The 7,579-nt window shown below is 37.3% G+C and overlaps 1 non-coding gene across 1 annotated transcript; it reads right to left on the bottom strand.

The window, feature by feature from the left end:
* Nucleotides 1-6,323: 6,323 nt before the first annotated feature.
* Nucleotides 6,324-6,430, bottom strand: LOC119519081. The gene has a single exon (XR_005213941.1). It is a non-coding gene; the product is annotated as a U6 spliceosomal RNA (small nuclear RNA).
* Nucleotides 6,431-7,579: the final 1,149 nt, after the last annotated feature.

Raw genomic sequence — 7,579 nt, forward strand, 5'->3', positions numbered from 1 at the left:
TAAGAAGCAACATGTGTAAAAAAAGTTTGAAAGACACTCTACTAGATACTTTATAAGGGTATAATAGCCATAAATGTTTGTTTCAATACTGAAATTCAGCAATGTATGAGCAAGAAGTTAAGGCTCAAAGGAGGAAAGGAGAATAAAAGTCTCCAGTAAATGCAGTTTGTGGAAGTGACTGTGAATAGTTTGACTTCATCTATTTGTTGGTGTTTTTGACACTGATTATTGTGAATTATTTTGAGGAACACAAAAGACGATTATTGCATTATGTTGGTTTCCATGAACAAAGAGCTTCAGGCAATGATTTGGGTGCAGGAAGTTTAATTGGGAGGTGATCCCTGGGATCAGAAGTAAAACAACGGGAAAGTGAGAAAGAATAGGAATAAAAGCCAACAAAAAGGGTACATTTCTCACTGAGGTTAATCCTGTGGTCAGTATAAGCTGGATAATGCCAAGACTTCCTGAGAAGCAAAGACACACCTCTTGGCATTTTCCCCTTGATGTATGGGTAGCAGAGGCATTTATCCAATAGCTTTTGCCCTTCATAGGTCTTGAGTAGTCCCTAAGGGGATTAACTCCTCTGCACTGCATGCTTTCAGTATCCCACAGGAGTCTCCTGCATCAGAGAAGTCTCAAGACAGTAAATGAAGATCAGCAATCACCACTTCAGGTGAAACACTATTAGCAGAAACAGAGTAGTAGCAAGCAGGAAACTGTCCACCGGAGCATGGCTGATGGCAGAGGAAAGTCTAAGAATATTTGTCAGGGCAGCAGATGTGTTTGATCTGCCTGTCTCCATGAAAACCTTTCATTGACTAAATATATGCTTTATTTTTTTTTTTTTGTTTTTTGTTTTTTGTTTTTTTTGTTTGTTTGTTTTCTTTTTTTTTTTTTTTAATCATCATTTTATTGAGATATATTCACATACCACACAGTCATACAAAACAAATTGTACTTTCGATTGTTTACAGTACCATTACATAGTTGTACATTCATCACCTAAATCAATCCCTGACACCTTCATTAGCACACACACAAAAATAACAAGATTAATAATTAGAGTGAAAAAGAGCAATTGAAGTAAAAAAGAACACTGGGTACCTTTGTCTGTTTGTTTCCTTCCCCTACTTTTCTACACATCCATCCATAAACTAGACAAAGTGGAGTTTGGTCCTTATGGCATTCCCAATCCCACTGTCACCCCTCATAAGCTACATTTTTATACAACTGTCTTCGAGATTCATGGGTTCTGGGTTGTAGTTTAATAGTTTCAGGTATCCACCACCAGCTACCCCAATTCTTTAGAACCTAAAAAAGGTTGTCTAAAGTGTGCGTAAGAGTGCCCACCAGAGTGATCTCTCGGCTCGTTTTGGAATCTCTCTGCCACTGAAGCTTATTTCATTTCCTTTCACATCCCCCTTTTGGTCAAGAAGTTGTTCTCCATCCCACGATGCCGGGTCTACATTCCTCCCCGGGAGTCATATTCCACGTTGCCAGGGAGATTCACTTCCCTGGGTGTCTGATCCCACGTAGGGGGGAGGGCAGTGATTTCACCTTTCAAGTTGGCTTAGCCAGAGAGAGAGGGCCACATCTGAGCAACAAAGAGGCATTCAGGAGGAAACTCTTAGGCACAAATACAGGGAGGCCTAGCCTCTCCTTTGCAGCAACCGTCTTCCCAAGGGTAAAACTTATGGTAGAGGGCTCAACCCATCAAACCACCAGTCCCCTATGTCTGTGGTCATGTTAGCAACCATGGAGGTGGGGTAGGCGAATACCCCTGCATTCTCCACAGGCTCCTCAAGGGGGCACTACATCTTTTTTTCCTTGTTTTTCTTTTTTTTTTTTTTTTTAACTTTCCCTTCTTTTTTAAATCAACTGTATGAAAAAAAAAGTTAAAAAGAAAACAAACATACAATAAAAGAATATTTCAAAGAGACCATAACAAGGGAGTAAGAAAAAGACAACTAACCTAAGATAACTGCTTAACTTCCAACATGTTCCTACTTTACCCCAAGAAAGTTACATAATATAGCAACATTTCAGTGAACTTGTTCCTACTACATCCATCAGAAATTAACAGACCATAGTCATTTCTGGGCATCCCCAGAACGTTAAATAGCTTATCTGTTCTTCTTGGATTATTGTTCCCCCTTCCTTAATTGCTCTCTACTGCTAGTTCCCCTACATTCTACATTATAAACCATTTGTTTTACATTTTTCAAAGTTCACATTAGTGGTAGCATATAATATTTCTCTTTTTGTGCCTGGCTTATTTTGCTCAGCATTATGTCTTCAAGGTTCATCCATGTTGTCATATGTTTCACCAGATCGTTCCTTCTTACTGCCGCGTAGTATTCCATCGTGTGTATATACCACATTTTATTTATCCACTCATCTGTTGAAGGACATTTGGGTTGTTTCCATCTCTTGGCAATTGTGAATAATGCTGCTATGAACATTGGCGTGCAGATATCTGTTCGTGTCACTGCTTTCCGATCTTCCGGGTATATACCGAGAAGTGCAATCGCTGGATCGAATGGTAGCTCTATATCTAGTTTTCTAAGGCACTGCCAGACTGACTTCCAGAGTGGCTGAACCATTATACAGTCCCACCAACAATGAATAAGAGTTCCAATTTCTCCACATCCCCTCCAGCATTTGTAGTTTCCTGTTTGTTTAATGGCAGCCATTCTAACCGGTGTTAGATGGTATCTCATTGTGGTCTTAATTTGCATCTCTCTAATAGCTAGTGAAGCTGAACATTTTTTCATGTGTTTCTTGGCCATTTGTATTTCCTCTTCAGACAACTGTCTTTTCATATCTTTTGCCCATTTTATAATTGGGCTGTCTGTACTATTGTCATTGAGTTGTAGGATTTCTTTGTATATGCAAGATATCAGTCTTTTGTCAGATACATTGTTTCCAAAAATTTTTTCCCATTGAGTTGGCTGCCTCTTTACCTTTTTGAGAAATTCCTTTGAGGTGCAGAAACTTCTAAGCTTGAGGAGTTCCCATTTATCTATTTTCTCTTTTGTTGCTTGTGCTTTGGGTGTAAAGTCTAGGAAGTGGCCTCCTAATACAAGGTCTTGAAGATGTTTTCCTACATTATCTTCTAGGAGTTTTATGGTACTTTCTTTTATATTGAGATCTTTGGTCCATTTTGAGTTAATTTTTGTGTAGGGGGTGAGGTAGGGGTCCTCTTTCATTCTTTTGGATATGGATATCCAACTCTCCCAGCCCCATTTGTTGAAAAGACCATTATGGCTCAGTTCGGTGACTTTGGGGGCCTTATCAAAGATCAGTCGGCCATAGATCTGAGGGTCTATCTCTGAATTCTCAATTCGATTCCATTGATCTATATGTCTATCTTTGTGCCAGTACCATGCTGTTTTGGCAACTGTGGCTTTATAATAAGCTTCAAAGTCAGGGAGTGTAAGTCCTCCCACTTCGTTTTTCTTTTTTAGAGTGTCTTTAGCAATTCGAGGCATCTTCCCTTTCCAAATAAATTTGATAACTAGCTTTTCCAAGTCTGCAAAGTAGGTTGTTGGAATTTTGATTGGGATTGCATTGAATCTGTAGATGAGTTTGGGTAGAATTGACATCTTAATGACATTTAGCCTTCCTATCCATGAACATGGAATATTTTTCCATCTTTTAAGGTCCCCTTCTATTTCTTTTAGTAGAGTTATGTAGTTTTCTTTGTATAGGTCTTTTACATCTTTGGTTAAGTTTATTCCTAGGTACTTGATTTTTTTAGTTGCTATTGAAAATGGTATCTTTTTCTTGAGTGTCTCTTCAGTTTGTTCATTTCTAGCATATAGAAACATTACTGACTTATGTGCATTAATCTTGTATCCCGCTACTTTGCTAAATTTGTTTATTAGCTCTAGTAGGTGTATCGTTGATTTCTCAGGGTTTTCTAGATATAAGATCATATCATCTGCAAACAATGACAGTTTTACTTCTTCTTTTCCAATTTGGATGCCTTTTATTTCTTTGTCTTGCCGGATTGCCCTGGCTAGCACTTCCAGCACAATGTTGAATAACAGTGGTGACAGCGGGCATCCTTGTCTTGTTCCTGATCTTAGAGGGAAGGCTTTCAGTCTCTCACCATTGAGTACTATGCTGGCTGTGGGTTTTTCATATATGCTCTTTATCATGTTGAGGAAGTTTCCTTCAATTCCTACCTTTTGAAGTGTTTTTATCAAAAAGGGATGTTGGATTTTGTCAAATGCTTTTTCAGCATCTATTGAGATGATCAATTGATTTTTCCCTTTTGACTTGTTAATGTGTTGTAATACATTGATTGTTTTTCTTATGTTGAACCATCCTTGCATGCCTGGAATGAACCCCACTTGGTCATGGTGTATGATTTTTTTAATGTGTCTTTGGATTCGATTTGCAAGTATTTTGTTGAGGATTTTTGCATCTATATTCATTAGGGAGATTGGCTGGTAGTTTTCCTTTTTTGTAGCATCTTTGCCTGGTTTTGGTATTAGATTGATGTTAGCTTCATAAAATGAGTTAGGTAGTGTTCCATTTTTTTCAATGTTTTGAAAGAGTTTGAGTAAGATTGGTGTCAGTTCTTTCTGGAAAGTTTGGTAGAATTCCCCTGTGAAGCCATCTGGCCCTGGGCATTTATTTGTGGGAAGATTTTTGATGACTGATTGGATCTCTTTGCTTGTGATGGGTTGGTTGAGGTCTTCTATTTCTTCTCTGGTCAGTCTAGGTTGTTCATATGTTTCCAGGAAATTGTCCATTTCTTCTACATTATCCAGTTTGTTGCCATACAGTTGTTCATAATATCCTCTTATAATTTTTTTAATTTCTTCAGGATCTGCAGTTATGTCATCTTTTTCATTCATTATTTTGTTTATATGGGTCTTCTCTCTTTTTGATTTTGTCAGTCTAGCTAGGGGCTTGTCAATCTTGTTGATCTTCTCAAAGAACCAACTTTTGGTGATATTTATCCTCTCTATTGTTTTTTTGTTCTCTATGTCATTTATTTCTGCTTTAATCCTTGTTATTTCTTTTCTTGTACTTGGTTTAGGATTGGTTTGCTGTTCATTTTCTAGCTTCTTCAGTTGATCCATTAATTCTTTGATTTTGGCTCTTTCTTCCTTTTTAATATATGCATTTAGTGGTATAAATTTCCCCCTTAGCACTGCTTTTGCTGCATCCCATAGGTTTTGGTATGTTGTGTTCTCATTTTCATTCGTCTCTATATATTTAGCAATTTCTCTTGCTATTTCTTCTTTAACCCTCTGATTGTTTAGGAGTGTGTTGTTTAACCTCCAGGTATTTGTGAATTTTCTAAGTCTCTGATGGTTATTGACTTCTAATTGTATTCCATTGTGGTCAGAGAATGTGCTTTGAATAATTTCAATCTTTTTAAATTTATTGAGGCTTGTTTTATGTCCCAGCATATGATCTATTCTGGAGAAAGTTCCATGAGCACTAGAAAAGTATGTGTATCCTGGTGATTTGGGATGTAATGTCCTGTATATGTCTGTTAAATCTAATTCATTTATCAGATTGTTTAGGTTTTCAATTTCCTTATTGGTCTTCTGTCTGGTTGATCTATCTATAGGAGAGAGTGATGTGTTGAAGTCTCCCACAATTATTGTGGAAACATCAATTGCTTCCTTTAGTTTTGCCAGTGTTTCTCTCATGTATTTTGTGGCACCTTGGTTGGGTGCATAGACATTTACAATTGTTATTTCTTCTTGCTGAATTGCCCCTTTTATTAGTATGTAGTGGCCTTCTTTGTCTCTCAAAACATCCCTGCATTTGAAGTCTATTTTATCTGAGATTAATATTGCTACACCTGCTTTCTTTTGGCTGTAGCTTGCATGAAATATTTTTTTCCATCCTTTCACTTTCAGTTTCTTTGTGTCCCTGTGTCTAAGATGAGTCTCTTGTATGCAACATATTGATGGTTCATTTTTTTTGATCCATTCTGCGAATCTATATCTTTTAATTGGGGAGTTTAATCCATTTACATTCAACGTTAAAACCGTGAAGGCATTTCTTGAATCGGCCATCTTATCCTTTGGCTTATGTTTGCCATATTTTTCCCTCTCTCTATTAATATCCTTTATTGTACCCATACCGAATCTCTTTAGTAGTGAACCTTTCTCCAAGTCTCTCTGTCCTGTCTTTGTTTCTCTGTCTGTAGGGCTCCCTTTAGTATCTCCAGTAGGGCAGGTCTCTTGTTAGCAAATTCTCTCAGCATTTCTTTGTCTGTGAAAAATTTAAGCTCTCCCTCAAATTTGAAGGAGAGCTTTGCTGGATAAAGTATTCTTGGCTGGAAATTCCTCAAAAATGTGGAACGCTTCACGAATTTGCGTGTCATCCTTGCGCAGGGGCCATGCTAATCTTCTCTGTATCGTTCCAATTTTAGTATATGTGCTGCCGAAGCGAACACCTAAATATATGCTTTAAAATCAGATAATCAGTGACTTCTCTCCTCACATATAAACATGCCCCTATCCTGATGAAAATAAGCAGTTATGCCAGTGAAAGTCATGACTAGATATTCACTAACAGGTGAATTCTTATGGGAAAAGAGTATCTTATTTACTTTTGTATTATTGAGCAAATTAGTTGAATACAAATTAGTTGAATACATATTAGCAGATTTAGATCAGTAGAAAATTTAGGGGTCAGACATACTTGAAACCTAGAATATGAGATCTGGAAGGGATCTTTGAGAAAACCAAGTTCTGGGAATGGATGTACGCTTTATCTAGAATTAAGTGACTGCCTAAAGAGCTGTGTGTACTTAAGTACTACTAAGAGGGAAAGAATACTGTTTGTGAGTAACGGTGTCTGCTACAGGTTGAAGAAGGGGAAGTATCAGTAATAGTGTGCTGTATTAATGCTTCCTGATTCCTGTCTTATACCCTCTTATTAAAGGAAAAGTAATATGATTATTTGCCTAGGTTCACATAATTACTAATGTCAGGGATTAGAATCTAGATTTTTTTTTTACTCCTCTTTATAGCTAAATAATGTGATCAAGAGGAAAATAAAATAAGAATAGTGTCTATTTAGCAGGTTCATGGTAGCATTGGACACAATGTATGTAAAGAACCTATCATACAGTTAGAACCCAACAGTCATTATTATGAGAAATGAAGAACAAACTTGATGGATGGATCTTCAAAGTCCAAAAAATATAGTTGACATGAAATCAAGTGAGATGAACTCTACCAAAACCTTTTCAGGGCTTGTTGAACAAGAACTGCCTGTGTTTCTGGAGTGGAATCTTGGCTAAAAGATGCTGGAAAAAGTGCCATCTGCTATTCCATTGTCTACATTTAGAAAAAGGGCTTTAGTTAAAACTCATTTGAAACAGAACAGCTGAGGAAGTGCATTGCTACAGAGCCCGGCAAACTTGAGAACAGAAACGTTGGGCTGCTTCTCTGAGTTTTGCTGAGGATTGTTTCCCAAGTTTAACTCACCAAGTCTGAGTAAAAAGAGTGTGATCACAGCCAGACCACATGGGCAATTGTGAGAAATCTACTGAATCCCATGAATATTTCTCTTTCTTGTGGTCTCACTGAGAAAATAT

The sequence above is a fragment of the Choloepus didactylus genome, chromosome 22, assembly GCF_015220235.1.
Source record: "Choloepus didactylus isolate mChoDid1 chromosome 22, mChoDid1.pri, whole genome shotgun sequence".
NCBI lineage: Eukaryota > Metazoa > Chordata > Mammalia > Pilosa > Megalonychidae > Choloepus > Choloepus didactylus.